This window comes from Eptatretus burgeri, chromosome 5 (assembly GCF_056783735.1).
Source record: "Eptatretus burgeri isolate ZD-2024b chromosome 5, Ebu_testis_v1, whole genome shotgun sequence".
Classification (NCBI taxonomy): Eukaryota; Metazoa; Chordata; class Myxini; order Myxiniformes; family Myxinidae; genus Eptatretus; species Eptatretus burgeri.
The window spans coordinates 114,568,141-114,590,640 of record NC_140965.1 but is presented as its reverse complement, the minus strand read 5'-3'; the positions used below and the strand labels follow the sequence as shown (position 1 = coordinate 114,590,640).

General features: G+C 43.4%; 1 protein-coding gene and 1 long non-coding RNA gene across 6 annotated transcripts in view; one reads left to right on the top strand and one right to left on the bottom strand.

Annotated features, from left to right (window-relative positions):
* The window catches only part of LOC147027206 (rho GTPase-activating protein 22-like), a 206,896-nt gene that overhangs the window by 88,087 nt on the left and 96,309 nt on the right, over nucleotides 1–22,500 (bottom strand). Inside the window, exon 1 of one of the 5 annotated variants that reach the window (XM_085883425.1) lies at nucleotides 9,634–9,651. The exons of the other annotated variants lie outside the window; for them this stretch is intronic. The gene's annotated coding sequence lies outside the window, so the exon portion shown is untranslated. Of the gene's footprint in view, nucleotides 1–9,633; nucleotides 9,652–22,500 lie in introns of those variants that run through there. 5 annotated transcript variants of the gene reach the window in all.
* The window catches only part of LOC147027207 (uncharacterized), a 30,209-nt gene continuing 14,499 nt past the window's right edge, over nucleotides 6,791–22,500 (top strand). Inside the window, exon 1 of the long non-coding RNA XR_015058732.1 lies at nucleotides 6,791–7,188. This is a non-coding gene — a long non-coding RNA (uncharacterized LOC147027207). The remainder of the gene's footprint in view (nucleotides 7,189–22,500) is intronic.

Sequence of the window (22,500 nt, the reverse complement as noted above, 5' to 3'; positions counted from 1 at the left end):
GAGGATTGGCTTGACTTGATCGATTTTGGGAGGATTGGCTTGACTTGATCGATTTGGGAGGATTGGCTTGACTTGATCGATTTGGGAGGATTGGCTTGACTTGATTGATTTGGGAGGATTGCCTTGACTTGATTGATTTGGGAGGATTGGCTTGACTTGATTGATTTGGGAGGATTGGCTTGACTTGATTGATTTGGGAGGATTGGCTTGACTTGATTGATTTGGGAGGATTGGCTTGACTTGATTGATTTGGGAGGATTGCCTTGACTTGATTGATTTGGGAGGATTGCCTTGACTTGATTGATTTGGGAGGATTGGCTTGACTTGATTGATTTGGGAGGATTGGCTTGACTTGATTGATTTGGGAGGATTGGCTTGACTTGATTGATTTGGGAGGATTGCCTTGACTTGATTGATTTTGGAGGATTGCCTTGACTTGATTGATTTTGGAGGATTGCCTTGACTTGATTGATTTGGGAGGATTGGCTTGACTTGATTGATTTGGGAGGATTGCCTTGACTTGATTGATTTTGGAGGATTGCCTTGACTTGATTGATTTTGGAGGATTGCCTTGACTTGATTGATTTTGGAGGATTGCCTTGACTTGATTGATTTTGGAGGATTGCCTTGACTTGAGAGGGGAGAGAAGCTGCCTTGATTGACCTACATCAAATAAACTTCACTTTACAAGTTATAAATTCATTAAAACCAAACGTTATTAATAAATATTGGATTACATCGTTTGTCCACATATTATATTTATTGCGTACGAAGTTTATCAAAGCATTGTTTAATCACATCGTTATAAAAGAGTTATTACTCACCTGAAATAAACTATTTATATTTTAGCTGTTTAAGTGCTGAATTTTTTGAGTACACAATACGAAAAGATGGTGTTTTTTTTCAGGTAAACGAAATAAAACGAAAGATGTTTCATATTAGCTCCACCACCGAAGGTGAAGGAGGTGATGTTTTCACCCTTTCTGTCTGTTTGTTAATTTCCGGAATCTTCGGATTTCGACAATTATATTGGTTGGTTGTGTGCGTCATTCTGTGTCTGTCTGTCTGTTTGTTTGTGTGTTTGTTTGTTTGTTTACCCTGTAGCAGCCACACCGTTTCAGCGATCATTACCAAACTGGGTACAGACGTCAGCCATGGTCCAACTTAGATACTTGTCATTTTTGGTGAATCTAGGTCAAAGGTCAAGGTCACCGAAAAACCGAAATTCTTATTTTCCCAATAACGTCCACTAAAATGTTCGTATCGACTTCAAACCAAATCCAAAATGTGCATCTTCCAATTCTGCATCCAAGCATATGTCTCAATGGGGGTGTCACACCAACACCCTTCTTAGTGGTCGGGGGTCGAATGTCGGGGGGGGGGGGTCGGGTCAAAAATTTCAAATTGTGAAAAAAAACGCCATTTCAAGTCCCATTGACTTCCAAGTTTTGATCATGACCAAACTAAGTGCTATAACTCATTAAACAGTTGCACTATCGACTTGTAAGAACCAAATTGATTTCCAGGTTTTTGTTTTTTCGAGATCATGGAGATATGACAAAGTTATTCCGGCAATTCCTTGCTGAACGAGCAATTTCATTTGTTTGTTTGTGTGCAGGATATCTCAAAAAGTTGTGAACGGATTTGGACAAAACTTGGTGGACCCGTTGGGTGTGTGACAAGGAATAATTGATTCGATTTTGGTGAAGATCCGAATCCGGATCTGGGAACGATAATTATTTAATTTTTTAAGTGATTCTTCACCGTTGACAGATAGGGCCAAACACGATATAGTACTGTATAGCATGATATTTCAAAAATGTATTGGGCCCGATATGTTCTCGCGGATCAGGCATTACGTGGCGGAGGTATGCGCTCTACCGAGTGCCCTTCTAGTTATGTAATGTGAAGAAGTTCTCCACCTTTTACACCACAGACGAGATTTTGGGTGAAATCTGAGATCATAAACTATAATATTTCAAAAACAAAATCAACATTACTCCACTCAGTTTTATAATTGATCGGTAAAAACAGGTAGCTTTATATGTTTTAGTGTCACTGGACAAACTGCTTGTTGAAAACTCCGAATCACTTGCTGTTTCATCGGTGGAATCGTCTCTGTTCTCGTCATCACTCACGCCCTCTGTTGGTGCCGCCATTTTTTGTGATGCTTATAAAACCATACTCCACAAGCGAGAATTCCTTTTGGCCAATAAATATCGATGGTACAAACAAGCTGGAATGCAATACATTCCAAACCAATCATTAAATGACATACTGAACATACCTACATGGTGCCGAATAGGAACAATAAACAATACAGAATGATGAACAGTGACGTTGGTCCACAATTGAGACAAACGGCACGTTCCTGTGAAGCCACTATCATGGCCCGCTGCACGCAAACAGTTCAATTGGCATGTCATGTTGTGGTGAATGGAAATCCAAGATGGCTGCACTCATGAAGATGAAGATGGAATCACATGACTGTGGGTCTGACACCCTCCCCACCCCCCCCCCCATGACACTCCATATTGGCATTTCACCCTCATCAAGAAACATTCAACCCCCCTCCCCATCCATCCATCCATCCATCCATCCATCCATTGGGACCATACTCTGTGCAGAGCGTCGGTGTTGCCTAAGCAATCTCCTCGGCTATTGGGCACAATCCTGGACGGGTCGCCACTCCGACACAGGATACTCAAATGGTTCAATCATCCCAGCAAGCTGGTACTCATTCTTGAGTACCAGCTTGACACTAAAATGACACTACCAGATGACACTAAAATGTCATCCTCGGAAGGATGACAGGCAGAGTCAACCCCACCCGGTGTTAATACAACGGCCAAGCGGGATTTGAACTCAGGACCCTTGGATCCCAAGCCCGCCACACTACTGTGTACAGTCCCTCCAAACAATGCAACAAAAAGTGGGCCTGGGGCCTACAGCCTTGCATGTTACATAAAAAGATATCTTTCATTTAATTATTTTGCATTTTGTTTCCCCTCTGGCCATCATTCTGAAAACACCTTTTGCCCACAAAATTATTCCCACTGTTTTTTGTTTCATTTTGTATGCATAGTCGAGGCTCGTGGGAGAGCAAGCACAGGGAATGGATCACGACGCAAGACAAAAACAGGTCGCAAAACACGCATGCATGGGGTGGACAAAATGAATACAGAAGGAAACTTCTAGGAGGAAAACTGGAAAATTTGAATGAGGAGGGATTTGGGTGGGTTTAACAAGGGTAGAAAATATGGTTTAGGATTGGGGACGATCTGAGATGGTGGTGAACAGATGCCTTGAAGACGCGGAGGAAGAATGAGATTGAAGAGCATGTGGAAGTTGATGCCACAGGTGGGAAGAAAGAGGAACAAATGAGTGGAGGTGAGCAGTGACCCTGGATTTATGTTGTTTCACCAGAAGGTGGTCGATGGTGAACTGTATAAGCCCTGCAGAAATCTGGGGGAGGGGGAGACAATGCAAGGAAAGAGCAGAGGGCGCAAGATGAGAAAGGAGGCCGCACAAAACAGAGACCACTGACCTGTCTGCGATGGTGACGTGATAGACCCATCGACTCGGCTTCAGTGTGTGAGATTCCAATCATCATGAAGACCTTGGTTTCCACGGCGTCAAGCTGAGCAAGATCTGAGGCAGGGGAGCCAGCCAGCCCAGAGGGGACAGCTGTACTCCATCAAGCTGCGGATGAAGACCTTGTGGGTGGAGAGGAGTTCAGGTGTGCCAAGGAAGGACTTTGTATGACGGAGGATGCCCAGTCAGCGGGTGGCTGTGGAAGCCGATTTTGAAACGTGGTTTGCCCAATAAGATCATGGCTGAACTTCCTCAAGATGATTGTTAAGAAAGTAGATGGGGGCTTTCACACATGGTCCCTTCGGAAAAAGAGATAGCGAGAGAGTGAGATTTGTCAGAATTGAAAGACATATTCCAAGTGTTTGACCAGCTTGTGATTTTTTTGGGGGTTTTGTTTTCAAGATCTGAAGAGAGGGAAGAAGCTGCTGCCTGACTTTCTGAAGGATGAGGAATGTCACGGCAGAAGGTGGAGTCATCAGCAAATACATAAAGAGGATTTTCCAGAGAGTGAAAGAAATCATTGATGAAGATCAAGAAAAGGACTGGGCTCAGAACTCTGCCTTGGGACACTCCAGCCTTAACAGGGAGAGGAGATGAAAGGATTCTGTTGAGAGCCACATGTTGGCTACGAAAATGGAGGAAGTTAGCAAGTCATTTGTGGAGTCTGCCTTGGATGCCAAAGGCAGACAGTTTGGAGACTGAGGCGGAATGCCAGATTGTATCAAAAGCACGAGATATATTTAGAGAGACGGCTCTGATGTCATATCTGACATTGAAGGCCTCCATTCATTGTTGGGAGAGTAGAAGTAACATGTCCAAGGTGGAGTGATGTGATCTGAAACCAAATTGGAGATCGGAGATTAGATTGTTAGAGAAGAGGAACTAATTTCATATCAACTGCAATGATGGATTCCATGACCTTGCTGATTGGAGTGAGCTGTTCGGTCTGTAGTTGAGGGGGTTTCTGTCCTTTTTTTTAACATAGTGCAGTGATGATGGCGGATTTCCAAGCAGATGGAAGATAGCCTCGCACAAATGATGCAAAAAGGGCAGAGAGAGGATGTGCAAGAGCAGCAAAGCAGGTTTGTAGGATATGTGAGCTAATGTCGTCCGAAACAGCAGCGGAGTCAGTCGAGGGTTGAAAGAACCTTTTCTACCTTCTCAGTTTCAAAAGATGCAGAGCCAGGAGCATGTGGGTACGACAGGAAAGGATGGATACTGAGTGAGGGATTGGGGACATGATTTGGAAGCAAACACAGAATTGAGGCATTCAACCTTCTCAAGAGCAAAGTCAGTTGTGGTGCTATTTTCAGTAAGGGAAGGGATGGAAGGGAAGCATACTCTTAACAAGGCACCACCAGGTTTTAGAGGAGGGAAACAAGTTTGAAAGTTCAATCTTGAGGTTGGACAGATGTTGTTTTCTGGCTCTCCTGAGAGTAGACACATACTTGTTGCGGACTTTTTGGAATGATCTGAAATTGCCTTCGGTCGGATTTGCCTTCCAGGAAGAGACGGCAAGTTGTTTCAGAGAAACTGCCTCACCACAGGATTCAGTGTACGATGGGTGGGAAGAAGGGGAGGATAATTAATGATGAGATGGGATGAATCTGTGCATAAGAGAGAGCAGGATTTTATGGAAGAATTCCCAGGCTGAGTTAATATCAGGGGCAGTAGATATGAGAGACCAGCCCTGAAGAGAGATGGCTGCTTGCGGTCCCTGCCAATCTGCTCGAGTGAAATACCAGACTCGCCGGCATTGAGGCAGCTCTCTGAGAATAGCCAGGGTTGACTTTCACAAGCACATGATCAGATGAACTAAATGGAGCGGAGGAAGATGAACCAATTGGTGAACCAAGATATGATTTGAAGGAAAGATGGGTTTGCCATTGGGAGAAATCCTGGTTGGAAAGTTCACAGATTTAGTCACAGAAGTCCTTTGCTGAAGTGACATGACTGATGAGAAAGGTACCAACACCCAGCGAAGTTGCATCATGACAATTCAAATTGCCTCCTCTGAGGGAAGAGAGATTTGGGATGAGTGGTTAAAAGTTTGTCCATGTTGTCAGAGAGAGAGAGAGAGGTAGTTGGAGTCGTCATTGTAAGGACGGTACAACACACAGATGAGCAAGAGGCGGGAGTGGAGAGGAAGTCACAGCCTCATGTACACCTGGGGGTTGGGACAAATTTTTCCTGAGCACAAAACGTTCTTGCCTACACCATTGTTCAAAAGACAGCTTAACATCTATTGCTTCAGTGATGAATTATATTCCCTTCTCTGCTCTGTCTGCAATCTGTCGTCCCCCCCCCATCCCCCCAATCTCCACAGGAAGCTCAACGTCCACCAGTAACTCCCTTCTGGTAAAACTACCAAAATCAAGAATTACTGCTCACCTTCAATCTTTCATTCCTCCTTTTCCCCACCTTTGGAACAAACTCCCAGACTCTTTTCAATCACACTCTTCCCTCCAGGTCTTCAAAACATCTGTGCACCACTACCTCTTATCTTCCCCCATCCAAAAACCATGATCTTTTCTACCCCCGTTAATCCACCCCAAACCCACTTCCTTCAATTTCCCCGTTTTCCGTCCTGAAAGTCCCTGTGGTGTCCATCTTGTTTACCCCATGTACCCCACCCCATCCCTCTCCCACCCCTCTTGTCCTCTGCTCCCCTTGTTGTACGTTCTGTGTGTTCGCTCTCATACGAGCCTCAACATCGTATCCCCAAAAAAATTTCATCCCTTGAAAACAGAAAAGCAAAAAAAGAAAGGCAAAATCTCGGACATTGAGATATTTTTTTAAAACCCGGCCAGGAGGACGTCCAAGGACCTAAACGAGGACATGTCTGGGGAAAGCCAGACGTATGGCAATCCAAGAAGTGCAATTGGAATCTATCCGAGCTATATGACCACAATCAATGTATTATATATGGACTTGGGCAGTGAACATGTTTATGCTTGTAACGCGTGGGTTATTTTTTCTTATTAATGGGAGTGAGAGGGGCAGCCGCCTGTTTGTGACGACCTCTATTTTCTCTTTAAAAACTCGATCAGGGACAACAGAAAAGCCATGTCATTAATAATTAATTATAATGACCTTTGTCCGAGTAATTCCGGGAAATTTTGTGACATTGTGATAAAAAAAACCTCAGTCACTATTTACTTGTAACGATGTGTATGAAGCAAATCGTTGAGGCAAGCGCTACTGTCGCTTGGTGGAACGTCTGAGCTGGCGATGTGGTGTGCTGGTACTCCCTCACACCCGCCACCTCACATTCTCCACCGAAATGGTGGCTTGAGCCCAAGCTATCACCGCACCAGATTGATGGTGTGATGATAGCCAATGTTGGCCTGAAGGACTGTGATGTCACCTCAAGTCAGGATATTGAAGCGAGGCAGCTTCTGATTGATTGGTCTTCTTCCTCTGATACGCGGGTCATAACCCCGATGAGGTTCTTCCATCTCGCAGGCAGGACAATGGCAGAGTCAACATCTACACCCTCATTTTGTGGCATCCCCTCTCTTTGCCCATTATTGTATGTGGGCAGCATCGCTGGTGGCGTACTGATGCTTCTCTTCTTTGCCTTTTCAACAGGAGGTAAGGTTTTTAGCTGGTTGCACATCAACTGCCTTGGCTTGGATCGCAATTCTGTTGACTCAGTGGGATGTCCCCTCACCATTGCTCGTCTCCTCAAGTCAGTCAATGTTGTCCCAGGCGAGGGTAGTGAAAACTCCAGGATGGGTGTTTGCTGAAAGGGCAACATCAAATTTTAACAATGAGAGCTTCTTGAGGCACAGGGATGTGTCAATCTCTTCCATCTTGGAGTAGGATTGTGGGAATGAGATACACTGTGACCAAATTGGTTGAGGGTCTGTATGAGCCCTACATTCCCAATCAGAGATTCAACTGCAAATGGCAGAATGATGTGTTTGGGTGGCTTCGTCTTGCCATGCGTGATAGCATATATCAGGTCGTGACCAAATGAGCTTACAAGCCGTTGGACTCTTTGGGATGCATGGCCGTTGTCCTTGGTACGTGTCTGTAAATATCGTAGAAAGAGGGCGACAGACTATAGGATGATGGGTCCACTCTCCTCTGTTTCCACGACCAGTGATGGCCAGGCCTGGGGGAAATCTTGCTTTCTAACGGCTGCCTTTGCTATAACGTCTTCGGCAGTGAGACATTTCAGGGTCTGCAGCTCCGCTTTCAGGGTCTGGTGGACCTTGGCAAGTGAAGTTATTGACGAGTTGTCAGGATAGAGAGGAAGTTTCTCTTTTGTCTGGCAGTTAAATAAAACACTAAAATGTGAAAAATAATTCAACTCCTAACCTAAATTTATTTATTTATATATATATATATATATATATAGTGCCTAATTTCATTAAAAAATATTCCGTGACATGCTACATTTATTTGAAAGTATTTTCTTCCGTTTGAAAGACCATACCGTAACTAACTCTGTCATCGTGAGTTGTCATGTTATGGCGTTTAATGCACAAAATAGGTAATGTTCTGGAAAAAGGATAAAGCTGCTCGTAACAAAAGGTTTATATCACATATTTTCTTGCTCATTGGGGTGGTACAAATCATTTGGCACCAATGAGGTTTTACCCCCTCAGGTGGTACCGACATCTGGTCTGGCCCACAGACTAAAGGTACCCATTTGTACCAAGGATCGGTACTTTAACTGTGTGAAATGAACCAAGGTACCAAGTTGAACTGAGGATCGGTACTTTAATTGTGTAAAATGTACGAATATGAACCGAGGATGTGCTGCGATATCTTTTCTGGTTAGAAATAAGATTTTTTTTTTTTTGGAGCTCTTCAAACCAGCGCAAGAATGAAAGGCTTCCTCTTTTTTCTGTTTTTTTTTTCTATTGTGGTATTTTCCCACAAGCTTCTCGCTTGTTTCTTCCTATATGTTTCAGACCCAACATCTTCATGCCTTCCTTCAGTTTATATTACTCCCAGTCCTTCAAAGCACGACAACTGTAGGTCCACAATCCTTCCTGCGGAATGAACGCTACATATTTAAAAGTTTAATCGCTAAGAAAACCCATCTCCCTTGCCTCATTCATACCTCAACCCACACCATCCTCAACCCTGCCTGTGCTCGCTCCTGCCATACCCCTGCCTGCACTCGCTGCACCCTCACCACCACTGCCAATCTCCTCTGCAGATATAACAGACTTTGATCTCCAAATTTTTCACTCTGTGACATCCTACAAGGTATAGTTATCCCTTCCTTCAACCAATTGATTACAATCCTGAGATGCCATTTCTATACATTTCCAACAGCAAAGATGACCCTCTGTCACCACTATCACAGATATTGCCCACATCAAATATTTATCATGATGTTTATAATCTTCCTCTGTTGTCATTGTTCCCTTATTGACTCACTCGAGATTAACTCACTTCCCAAGCACATTCTCACCACCTTCCTTACTCAAAGAAAATAGAACACACCACTTGACGAGCCGAGCTGTTAGGGTTGGCTCTGCATGGCGGCACCGATGCTCTGTCCAGAGTATGGTCTGAACGGATGGATGGAACTGGATTTGAACCTGATATTGCTAGTGGGTCATAACAGTGTCCTCATCACTTGCCTATCACATCCAGATGTAATCTCCGGTAGAGATATTACAATTGTGATCTCAGGCATCAATACTTTTATAATTAATCAATACCGAAAGTGATAAAGTACATTAAAAAAAATATTAAAACCACAAATAGAATGAACTGACACTCCCAATAAAACCTTTATCACCCTCAAGTCTAACATTTAGTTGAGGTCGATAGCATTTGACCTGCAGCAGGAATATTGTTTTACTTTGAGTATTTATGGCCACGTCCAAGAACTATTAAGCACTGTGGCATCACTTACATTCCCCAAACGTAACAACCAAAATACAGGACAAAAATGGCACAAAATAAAAGCTATTCTCCAAAAAAAAAAAAACATTAAACCTAAAAATATATATATCAACTGGGCACCAAGCATAAGAAAGTATGTTCAAAACATCAAATTGATTTTCCTACCTGGCTGATACAGCAAGCTTATTTAGACACACTAAGAATCAGGAGAAAGCCAAAGAGCCAAGCATCCATGAGGGTTAAAAATGCCGACATCTTGCTGAAGTACTCCAGCCCAAGGACACAAACGCTAAGTGTGTCATGGCAAGCTACAGAAGGAGTAAACACATAAATTACTGACCAGTTTCACCGTACAAGGCAGCAGTCGTTATCAAAGCTACCCAAGGCAAGCATCCGCTCTCGAGGAAGGGAGGTGGTACTGTTTCGGAGAAGAGATATAGAAAAGGGTGAAATTTGAGTTTGCATGCGTGTTCATTTTAGTTGTTGTTCGAGGAATAGAAAATACTGCATGTAATCAAAGGTTACTGCTGTCTATACTTGTGTCCAATTCAAATCCTGATTAATTTGTCTGCACGACATGGGATAGTACAGATCCCATCACAAACCTTTATATAACTGGATTCCTTCAAGAATGAGTACGTCACAAGAGTTATTTGTGCTCTTCGTGTTATATTTAATTGACAAGGATAAAAGTGCAACGTAATTACCATTAACTAAGGTTAGGGTTCGGGCTGGGGCTCAAAATCTGACGTACAATATACAATCCAAATGTTATTTGCCATTTCATAAACATGATTCAGTATTAACACTATTTTTGTAGTTTTTGTGATGCGAATTAGCACTGGCAAATTGTTTCCTGATATGGTTGATTTGTAGTCAGGATACATGAAAAAACAAACAAACTATAATTATATACAGTGCGTACAGAAAGTGTACACCCCCTTTCAAAATTTTTCACCTTTTGTTGCCGTATAGCCTGGAATCAAATTGCATTAAATCAGACTTTTTACACCTTTATTTATACATCGTAACCCACGACTTCCAAGTGAAAAACAAATTGTACAAATTTCCAGAAATTCATAAAAAATACAAAACTAGATAATTATCTTTGTTGGATAAGTCTCCACCCTCCTTATAACAGCAATTGTAAATTAACTCGGGTGTAACCAGTCACCTTCAAAATCACACACCAAGCTAATTGGTGTCCACCTTTGTTAAATTGTAGTGATTATGATTATTTCAGAATAAATATCAGCTGTTCCTGTAGGTTTCCTCTGCTGGGTAGTGCATTTCACAGCAAAGACTCAACCATAAGTAACCAAGGAGCTTTCAAAAAGGACTCTGGGATAAAGTTGTGGAAAGGCACAGATAAGGGGAAGGGTATAAAATTATTTAAAAGGCCTTGAATATCCCTTGAAGTAGAGTCAGGACAATCACTAAGAAATGGAAGGCATATGGTACCACCAAGACCCTGCCTAGATCAGGCCGTCTCTCCAAACTGGATGACCAAGCAAGAAGGAGACTGATCGGAGAGTCCACACCAAGAGGCCAATGGCAACTTTGAAAGAACACGCCTTTATGGCAAAGACTGGTCACCGTGTGCATGTGAAAACAATATCCCAAGCACTCCACAAGTCTGGCCTGCATGGTAGGGTGGCAAGAAGGAAGCCATTACTCAAAAAAGCCCACCTTGAGTCCCGTTTGAGGTCTGCAAAAAAAAAACATTCCGGACATTCTGAAGCCAGGTGGCAAAAAGTTTTGTGGTCTGACGAAATCAAGATGGAACTTTGTGGCCTAAATGTAAAATGCTACGTTTGGAGTAAACCCAACACAGCACATCACTCAAAAAACACTATCCCGACTGTGAAGCATGGTGGTGGCAGCATCATGTCATGGGGATGCTTCTCATCAGTAAGGACTGGGCCACTTGTCAGGATAGAAGGGAAAATGGAAGGAGCAAAATACATAAAAATCCTAGAGGAAAAACCTGCTGCCCTCTGCAAGAAAGCTGAAATTGGGACGGAAGTTCACCTTTCAGCATGACGACGACCTGAAACACACAACCAAAGCTACACTGCAGTGGCTGAGGCACAAAAATGTAAATGTCCTTGAGTGGCCCAGTCAGAGTCCCGACCTAAATCCAATCGAAAATCTGTGGCATGACTTGAAGATTGCTGTCCATCAACACTCCCCACACGACATCACTGAGCGTGAAGAGTTTTATACAGAAGAAAGGGCAAATATTGCCCAAAGTTGGTAGAGACCTATCCCAACAGACTCAGCTGTAATTGCTGTCAAAGGTGTTTCCACCAAGTATTAACTCAGAGGGGTGGACACTTATCCAACCAAGATATTCTAGTTTTGTATTTTTAATTATTTATCTGAAATTTGTAGAATTTGTTTTCTCCAATTGGAAGTTGTGGGTTACGACGTGTAAATAAAGGTGGAAAAGTTTGATTTAATGCAATTTGATTCCAGGCTATGAGGCAACAAAAGGTGAAAATTTTGAAAAGGAACTGTATAAATACATCATCGATTATGGCAGTATTCCGTCGGGAGGGATGGTGCAAAAAAAAAAAAAAATGGCCACCCCTTCAAATGAGTACAGAATGATATGCTGAAAAGATATTATAGAATTACGTCATAAGCCTTTTTTATTAAAACCTTTTATTCTCGAGCATTTTCAGAACGAACAAGACTGATAGACACCAGAATGCATCGCTCGAGGATCAAATCGGGGATCGCGAAACCACTGAATTGTACTTCTTCTTTCTTTCCTCGGGCAGCCGAGCACAACAATGGCTAAAGCGATTACAATGATTTTAATGGGGGGAAAGTGACATTGCCTCTGCGGTATCGCACTCGTACCATAAAAATAAAAAATTGATGAAACAAAAAAATATTCAATCACAATACACCACAAGCCGTTGAACGCCATTTACGCACGCGAACACTGAGAAACTCTGCCAGAATAATCTGTCCCACAATGAAAGTCCGTGCCGTAAAGTCTCTGCCAGGAAATCCCTGCCATGGATTGCAAGGCCACATGGATTTTTTTTTTCCATTTTTTTGGTATCGAGTCAAGGCTGGTGGAAGAGCGAGAAAACTGAATGGATCAGGATGCAACAGAACAAAAGGAACAGCAGAGAAAGGGGGAAAACACGAACAGCAGAGTTGAAGGACAAAATAGAGGGAGACTTGGACAAATATTTTGGGTGGAAGGAATGAGGGGTAGTGGAGGACACAAGAAGCAAACTCTCAGGAAGGAAAAGCTGGAAACTTGTCAGGATATGGGCTTGGGAGTGGTATTGACGGGGGTACAAAAGATCATGGTTTTGGATAGGGAATGATCTGAGATGGTGGTGAACAGCTGTTTTGAAGGCCTGGAAGAAAGAAGAAGATTGAAGAGAATGTGGAAGTTCGTTCCACATATGGGGGCGGGGGAGGGGGAGAGGAGGTGAGCAGAGCAAATGAGTGGAGATGAGCAGTGATTCCAGATTTTGGGAGTTTCACCAAAAGTTGGTTGATGGTGGGTCGTGCGTGCCCCACAAAAACCTGTAGGGGAAGAGACGATGCATGGAAAGAGCAGAAGGTGCAAGACCAGAAAGGAGGTAGAAGATGGGGAGACCACCGACCTGTCTGCAATGGGAAAGTGATAGGCCCATAAACTCGGATTCATCATGGGAGATTCAAATATTCTTGAAGGCCTTGGTTTCCACTGCAGTAAAGTGAGCTAGGTTTGAGGCAGGGACGTCAGCCCGGAGGGGAGAGCCAAACTCAAGCTGCGGATGGAGGTATTGTAGTTGTTTTCAGAGTTCAGGTTCGCCAAGGAAAGACTTTATACGATGGAGGATGCCCAGTCGGTGACTGGCTTTGGAGGCCATCTTTGAAATGTGGCTTGCCCAAGAGAGATCGTGACTGATGGTGAGACCCAGGAGTTTGAGTGACTGAACTTCAAGAGGATTGTTAAGAAAGTACATGGGAGGGTTTGCCAGAGAGAGAGAGAGAGAGAGAGAGAGAGAGAGAGAGAGAGAGAGAGAGAGAGAGAGAGAGAGAGAGAATGAGGTGAGAGAATGTGAGGTAAGAGAATGTGAGAGAGATGAGACATTTGTCAGGATTGAAAGACATATTCCAAGTGTTTGACCTGCTTGTGATTTTGTCAAGATCTTAAGAAAGGGAAGAGGCTGCAGCCTGCCTGTCTGAAGGATTAGGGATGTCACAGCAGAGGGTGGAGTCATCAGAAAATAGATAAAGGGGATTTTTCTGAGTCAGAAAGATCATTGATGAAGATCATGAATAGGACTGGACCCAGAACACTGCCTTGGGGATACAGAATTAACAGGGAGGGGAGATGAAAGGATTCCATTGAGAGCCACACGTTGGTGAGGAGAGTAGAGGAAGTCACATAGCCAAGAGTGGAGTTGCCCTTGGATGCCATATGCAGACAGGATGGACAGCAAAGCAGGACGCCAGACTGTATCCAAAACTCGTGATATGTCCAGATAGTCGTCCTTGATCTCATGTCTGACGTTGAGAGCCTCCATACATTGTTGGGAGAGTATGAGTGGCATGTCCAAGGTGGAGTGACCGGGTCTAAAACCGAATTGGTGATCTGAGATGAAGCCATTGGAGAAAAGGAATGATTTCATATCAAATGTGATGATGGATTCCATGACCTTGCTGATAATCAGAGGTAACCGAATCGGTCGAGAGTTAAGGGGATCAGTTTTTGCAGATTTTTTGTGATACACACCAGGATTGGATTGTCCAGAATTTGGAGAAGTCCAGGATTGCAAGGCAAGGTGGATTGCAAGGTAAAACAAAATCTGTAATTTATGAAAGACAAGGGCCCAGGATAAACATAATTATCTTCAAACGAAGAAGAAATAACATCGCCTCTTGTGCTCGTTATATCGCTAATCCTGAGAGAAAAAGGCAGCTTCCTGGCTCGCTTCTCATGCCAGTTATAACTCTGAAACAGGAAACCCTCCGATATCACGGGGGTTAGGTTCCTGGAAAATTCCGCAATAGTTGAAACCGCGATCGTGGAAACAAAGGACCAATGGGAAAGTAGGGGTTCAGTTCCTCGACTTCAAGAAGATATCGAGGAAGACTGACGGTCGCCATAAATAAACACATTACGGTTGAAACGAGAGGGGGAGCACTCGGGAGAGTGCAAAACCTCCGCCGCCAATACTGCTGGGTCACTCAAGTGAACCTTATATCTTATTCAGGTCAGGTCAGGTATGGGAGCATGTGCCAGAACAGCGCGTCGCTGCGTCCACTTTCCGCCGGTACTCCAGGGGCCTCCGTCTGGCCATCCCCCAGGCAGATGCCAGGCCCATCCCCATCTCCTTGAGATGATGGTCAACCTGCTGCAACCATGAGGCACGTGGTCGGCCCACTGGCCTCCTCCACTCATGAGACTCCCTCGCTGAGAGAATCTGGTGAGCAGGATCAGCGTCAGGAAAACGAGCCACATGTCCATACAGCCGCAACTGACGCTCACGGACTACGCAGGTGACAAATCTCATCCGAGTCTCTCTCAGCAACCGCTCGTTGGACACAAAATCCGACCAGCGATAGACAAGGATTCTCCGAAGAGACCTGGTACCAAAGGAATTAAGTCTCTGTCTCAGATCCTTGGTCAGAGTCCAAGTCTCGCACCCATAGAGCAAGACTGGAAGTACCAAGGACCTGAAGACTCGGACTTTCGTCCTCCCGCACAGGTACCGGCAGCGCCACACCCCATGATCCAGTGAATCCATGACTCCCCAGGCCCGACCCAGACGTCTATTGACCTCTAACTCGCAGCCAGCAGAGACATGAATGTCACTGCCAAGGAAAGTGTATCCCTCAACATCCTCGCCACAAACAGACACAGACAGGACAGCAGCATCCAAGATGTCACCGAAAGCCTGGATCTTCGTTTTGACCCAAGAAACCCGTAATCCCAACGGCTCCGACTCCTCATTCAGCACCTCGAGGGCCCCCAAGAGGATGTCTAAAGTCTCCGCAAAGATGACTGCATCATCTGCAAAATCAAGGTCCGAGATCTTGACATTGCCAAACGATGCACCACAACTTGATCTCTCCGACATCCTCCCTAAAATCCAGTCCATACAAGTGCTGAAAAGGGCAAGTACACATCCCTGACGAACTCCAGTAACAACTGGAAATAAGTCAGAGATGGTACCACCACACTTCACAGCACTCTCAGTACCAGAGTGGACTTCAGACATCAGATCGATTCAGACATGGACGGACACACTCTCTGGTCTGCGGTCTGCAGTCTAGTCTGCGGACGCACTCTCCCGCAATCTGACCCAGGGATGTTACCACGTGGTTTCCCTCCTATCATCAAAGATTGGGGGTCCCGAAGGCTTTGCCCCAATCCCGTCATCCGGTGAGCTACCCTGTGAAGGGAAGCTGCGCAGGAGGTACTCCCACGGAGTGGGTTTTCAGATTTTTTTGCGTTTTTGTGTTTTGCGGAATGAAGGGTTTTACGGTGGCCGGAGTGCAAATCCTGCCACCAACCTCCTAATAAAAAAGTTACCCAACTGCAGGAGGACATCCGCAGACACAATTGGGCACTCGATATGGATGGCCGTTGGCTCACAAGGAGCTCCTCCGCCCTTTGACAGGTTTTGTTGGTTCACTGAATCTGGATGCCTATCACCCACACCTCATCGTTGAAACCGCGATCGTGGAAACCAAGGACCAATGGGAAAGTAGGGGTTCAGTTCCTCGACTTCAAGAAGATATCGAGGAAGACTGACGGTCGCCATAAATAAACACATTACTGTTGAAATTAACATGTAAATACATGTGAAGCATGTTAACATTGACATAAATATGTAAATACAATAAATACAGTGTAAATTCAACAGAAACACACGACTTTTACCTTTGAAATCAATTACAAGATGGCGAGGTGGGTGATGGTAAAAAATATTACGTACTCGGACTGTACTCTGCCGTAAATAGAAAACACAAGACTTAGCTCAGAGATTATATTAATTCTGCTGGAGGGGGGAGGGTAGAGAAAAATATGAATTTAAAGACTCAGATATCAAGGGAAGCACAAAGCTCCCCTCCCTTTATATGGAACAGTTTTTTCTGTATGCAATTTTAACACAGGGACTGAAAATTCGTTTCTCGGCTTCTACGAGATGAAATCGGTGACAAATTTCAAAAGTATATACACTCTATAGAATCCAAAATCACCCGCTCTCCATCCAGAAATCCACCAGGACAATCATTCTTGTCTTACCAAAGATAACATTGATTTCACACCATGTATTTTGTCCCCCGCACCTCTGACAAGGTCGGAGATGGGGAGCATTAAAATTAACTCCAACCGACCGACCGACCCATCACCTGTCCATGGACTTTTGTGTACATGACATTTCAAAAACCATTGAACATTTAGCTTTCATATTGCAGATATATCTATTCCTCATGACATTTTCCCAACCTGATTCGATCACGGCTGTGATTGGCTGAATTTTGTTGCATTCGCAATAATCTCAGTAACTTGGTTTGTGTGCGGGATATTTCAAAAACTGCTCAAGATTTATCTTTCATATTACACAGATGTGTTCCTCATACCACCCAAAAGGCTGGGGACCTGGAGTGTCAGCTCCTTGTTAATATAATTGTAGTTTCATTAGCATGAAACTTTTTGGCATCATAGTTTTTCTTTGAAGAATGGATAATTGCAGTGAGCCGATTATTAAGATCCTTGTATTTACGTATTTGATAATGTTGGGTTATACAGAAAACGTTTATACAACCTGTTTTTATAATTGCACTTATTTATTATTGATTTTGATATCCATTATCCAAGGTTGATTTATTTTGGGTTTGGTAAGTGTTTTAACGATAAGTGAGAAATGAAAATTGTAGATTCTTTTAAAAATAGAGAAAAAGACTTTATAAGCAGTCAGCTGATTCAGTTTGTTAAATCTCACTTGAATCAGAGGATTTATTTTCTGAAATAGAAGAATTGAGTGTTTTACTGTTTTACTGTTGAGATTTCTCTGATGATGCAATTGCTTTTTGTCTTTGGATTGGTTCATGGAAAAAATATGGAGTGATCTGAAAAATAAGTAGATGGACAGTAATGTTGACGTACGTTATGCCGGCAGAAATATTTTCATCATTATTGGTAAATATATTCTCAATGAGTGTGGCGGTATGTGGGGTGATGCGAGTCAGTTCGTCTATTAGAGGATGGTAACTATAAGCAAAGAAAGAGTTAACAAAGATGTCCATGAGCTGATCAAAACAAATGAGTAAATCCACATTAAAATCACCTATTATGAAGCATAATTCCTCCTCCTTGGAGATCGCATTAGGACATGAGTTGAGTGATGTCAGAAAATTGTTAAGTGGAGTACGGTTCCAGGAGTTTTGTAGACGTGACAAGAAATTAAATCACAAACTTTTGCAGTGATACCAAGGAACTGCTTTCACACGTCGATGAGGCGGTGGGATACTTGCACCGGCGGCGTTTGTTGATGCTTGGGTGACTCGGATGGTGTTCACCTTTCATTTAAGTTTGGTTGATTTTCATGCAAACAAGTTCCTATTGCAATGCATTTGATATAATAATAATGAATTAATTATTTTCGTGAGGCAAATTATTTATGAATATTACTATAGATATATATAGATATATATATATATATATATATATATATATATATATATATATATATATATATATATATATATATATTCAACCAGTAATATTCATAAAATAATTTTGACAGTTTGACACATCATCACCATCACTCTCAGCGATGGTGATGTGTTTCAAACTCAAAAAATATTCACGAAAAGACATATTTTAATGGTATCAGGTACAGTCGAAATAGAGCCAATCTGGAGAGCTTTGAGCAAAGAAAAGACGCAAGCTATACCTGTATTCCACGCATTCAGTGGAGCAGACAATGTTGGAAAATTCTCAAGAATAGGCAAAACAAAATGGTTTCAGCAGTATATGAAAGCTGAAATGCACTTAGTCAGAGCACTGATGAAACTACCGGAGGAAGGTGACCTAACATAGGAGGTGAAAGACGTGTTGGCCAAATTTGTGTGCTCAACCTACTGTCCCAAGGGTATTCACATTGCAAGTATCCCTGATATAAGATGGTGTCTGTTTTGCAAACACCAAGCTGAAAACAACAACCTACCTCCGGCACTAATGCACTTGAGGAACACATCAAACATGTGCGGTTACAAAGCCGAGTATGGTGCCAAGCCAATGTGATGCAGCAACAGCCTTTTGACCGCCTGAAACTTGGTTACTATCAAGACAAAAGTGGCCAAATACTGCCAGTCACCACAAAGGTTCCTCCTGTCCCACAAGCCATCATCGAGTTGGTCAGCTACCACTGCACAACCAACTGTTCTACACAGAGATGTCCATGTAGAAGGAATAACTTGCCATGCACAGAACTATGCTCGTGCGGCACAAAATGCGAAAACGATGCAGACTGCAATGTTGAATATGACACTGAGAACATCATCGCTGAGAGTGACGATGATGTGTCAAACTGAGATAGGAAATACGTATGTACGTATGCTGTTGTCACCACCAACAATTTGTGTCCATTTTTTCATGAAAACTCAAACATAATTTCACAAACTTCTTCTTTTCTTGGTTCTTGGTGTTCATAATCACTAATTTGACGTAAACTTTGGATTCCTTGGGCTTGAAAACGTAGGATTAGTATTGAGAATGAGGTTTCCATGTCAATTACAAGCTGAGATATTCGGAAATTATTATTTTATGGCGGCCATTTTGAAAACCCAAAATGGCGGCAATGCAGGCATCTGAGCAAATGTAAGCATCGATTTTCATATTTCTGATGCCATAATCTTCTCAAAAATGTACTGGTTTGCTAATGTCCATAATATTTGAACGAAAGTGTTTTTATTAACAAAGTGAACCAGACTATTGGTCCAGTTCAGCCAACATTGCTGTCAGAGAACCACATCGCAAGTACCACAGGCCTCTAACAGGCCATCGACGAGTGTGAACTTCGACTGTGATTTTCGTTGATAAAACATAAATTTCACGATCGCCGTAAGGGGTTTGTGAAAATAGTCATGATCCTATATTTGTTTGCATACTGATATAGGGGATGTGAGCACCACCAACATGTTGCTCTCTATTCCATACGCTTTCTTTGCTTTAAGCTTTATAAACAGTGAATGTCTCTATGTCTGGTAGATAATTAAGTAACTGACCAGAGGAAAAGAGCGGTGACAATAACAATAGCTGTCGGCAATGAAGGGCTCAGGAGAATAACCGAGTCGGGCCAATCGGAGGACGACCAAAATGATCCTAACAAATGATGGTTGTTATTTGAAAACCAAGTTCACACAAAGGTTAATTTTCACATCCATAGGTTAGAGATAATGCAATGCGGGCAAAAGCATAACGAAGCATTGGACGAGTTTGTCACGAGATGTTGGGATAAAGCAAAACACTGCGGCTTTCCACTCGCTGAACTAAACGAACGTGCACTCGATCTGGTCGTTCTCTCCACTCAGTTTGATTAGTTTCAAAAAGATCTGCTCGACAAACCGACAGGTTTCACGATTGATGAGTTACTCGTCGAGAGCCGCAAACACGAGGCAGTGGCCACCGGTAAGAACGCCTACAGACCCTCACAGACACCAGCGCTACAGTGGATACCATGCAGAAAACCCGCAAAGCATGAACCTACTGTGGGCTTTGCACCAGCAGCACGGGTGCCCCACTTACAATGAAACATGCAAAGCATGTGGGTCAATGGGCAAAATATCGCTGGAAATCAATGTGTAAACAACGCAGAAGCAACTCGCCTAAATGGCGGCACGACTCGTCTCGTGGCAAAGTGAAACTGCACAGAAGAATGTGTGACACATCAATGAGCTGTGAAACTCCGTGGCACGTGGACATCACAAGAAAGGATTTTTTTAAATTTTTTTGTATACATTGTCGAGGCTCGTATGAGAGCGAACACACAATGAACAACAAGCAGGGCAGGAGACAAGAGAGTGGGGAACAGGGACATTAGGAAATCTGTGGAAGGGAGAGGGATGGGGCGGAGAACACGGGGTATACAAGATGGACATTACAGGGACTTCCAGGAAGGAAAGCAGGGAATTTGAAGGAGGTGGATTTGGGGTGGAATAATGGGGGTAGAAAAGATCGTGCTTTTGGATGGGGGAAAATAAGAGGTGGTTGTGAGCAGCTGTTTTGAAGACCTGGAGGGAAGAATGAGATTGAAGAGAGTGAGGGAGTTTATTCCAAAGGCACGAAAAAAAGAGGAATGAAAGAGTGAAGGTGAGCAGTAATTCGTAATTTTGGTAGTTTTACCAGAAGGGGGTTGTTGGCGGACCTTGAGCGCTTTGCGGAAATATGGGGGGGGGCGAGACTGAGGAGGAGACAGTAGAAGACAAAAAGACCACCGACCTGCCTGCGGGGAGAGAGAGTGAAAGGCCCAAAGACTCAGCCTCATTGCAGGAGATATCAATGATCCGAAATGCCTTGGTTTCCATGGCGTGAAGCCGAGAATGGTGAGAGGCAGGAGCATCAGCCCGGAGGGGAGAGCAGTACTCCATCAGGCTGTGGACGAAAGCTTTGTATGTGGTCAGGAGCTCAGGTGGGCCGAGGAAGGACTTTACATGACGGAGGATTCCCAGTTGGCGACTGGCTTTGGAGGCAAGTTTGGAAATGTGGCTTTCACAGGAAAGATCATGTCAGATGGTGAGATCCAGAAGCTTGAATGAAAGGACTTCTTCAAGAGGATTGTTGAGATAGTAGATTGGAGGGGGGTGGGGGGGTTTTCCAGACAGTCCTTTCGGAGAGACATAGTGAGAGTGTGAGATTTGTCAGGATTGAAAGACATGTTCCAAGTGTTGGACCAGCTTGTGATTTTATCCAGATCTGCAGAGAGTAAAAAAGCTCCTGCTTGTGAATCTGAGGGATGGCAGGTGGTACGGCAGAGGGTGGAGTCATCAGCAAAGAGGTAAAGAGGATTTTTCAGAGAATCGGAGAGATCAATGATGAAAATGCAACGGGAATACCCAACAAAAGAATACAATGATGTACAAACACAGGCAGGCTCGTTCAATTCCATCATTATCTCCGATCTGTGCATGGCCCCGATACAGACATCCAAAAGCGGCGAAGTGTTCACCACACTCGATGTCATCTATCCTGACATCCAAGGAAAGAAACACCTCAAGATGAAGATGGACACTGGTGCCAGTGCAAACACCCCATCTCTGTGAGCTATCAGGCATATGCATCACGGTCACTGGAAGTCTCCCACCCAAGCAACCAGAACAAGGCTCACAGCCGACAACAGTTCTGAGATCAGATGCCATGGGTGTACACACATCATGTGCAGACCATTGCCACACAACTAAATTCGCTGTTTATATTGAATGATCCAGACCGACACACACACACACACACACACACACACACACACACACACACACACACACACACACACACACACACACACACACACACACACACACACACACACACACACACACACAACACACAACACACACACACACACACACACACACACCTCGTTACAATAACTGATCACCAGACATAACATTTGCACAACAACCACTTGGAGAACAGTGCAGCAACTCCCTTCAGAACACCTACCTGTCATCATTACCATGTATACACCTATAGACCTCAATGTAAAGATAAACAAAATATTCACCAATTACAAAAAAGCAATGTTGGATAACTTTATGCATGACACTGACCAATAATTCCAACAACTCAACAATAACAACATCACCAATATTGACATCCACATCAAACACTTCAATATGGTTATCACAACCACAGCTACCAAATACATTCTAAAGGACAATATCAAAAAATACAACCCCAAATATACGTCAGAATTCACACACCTCATCAAACAATGAGACAACCTAAAACACAACACACCAACACCCAAATAATCAGACATACTGTAGTACAAAGGATTCAAA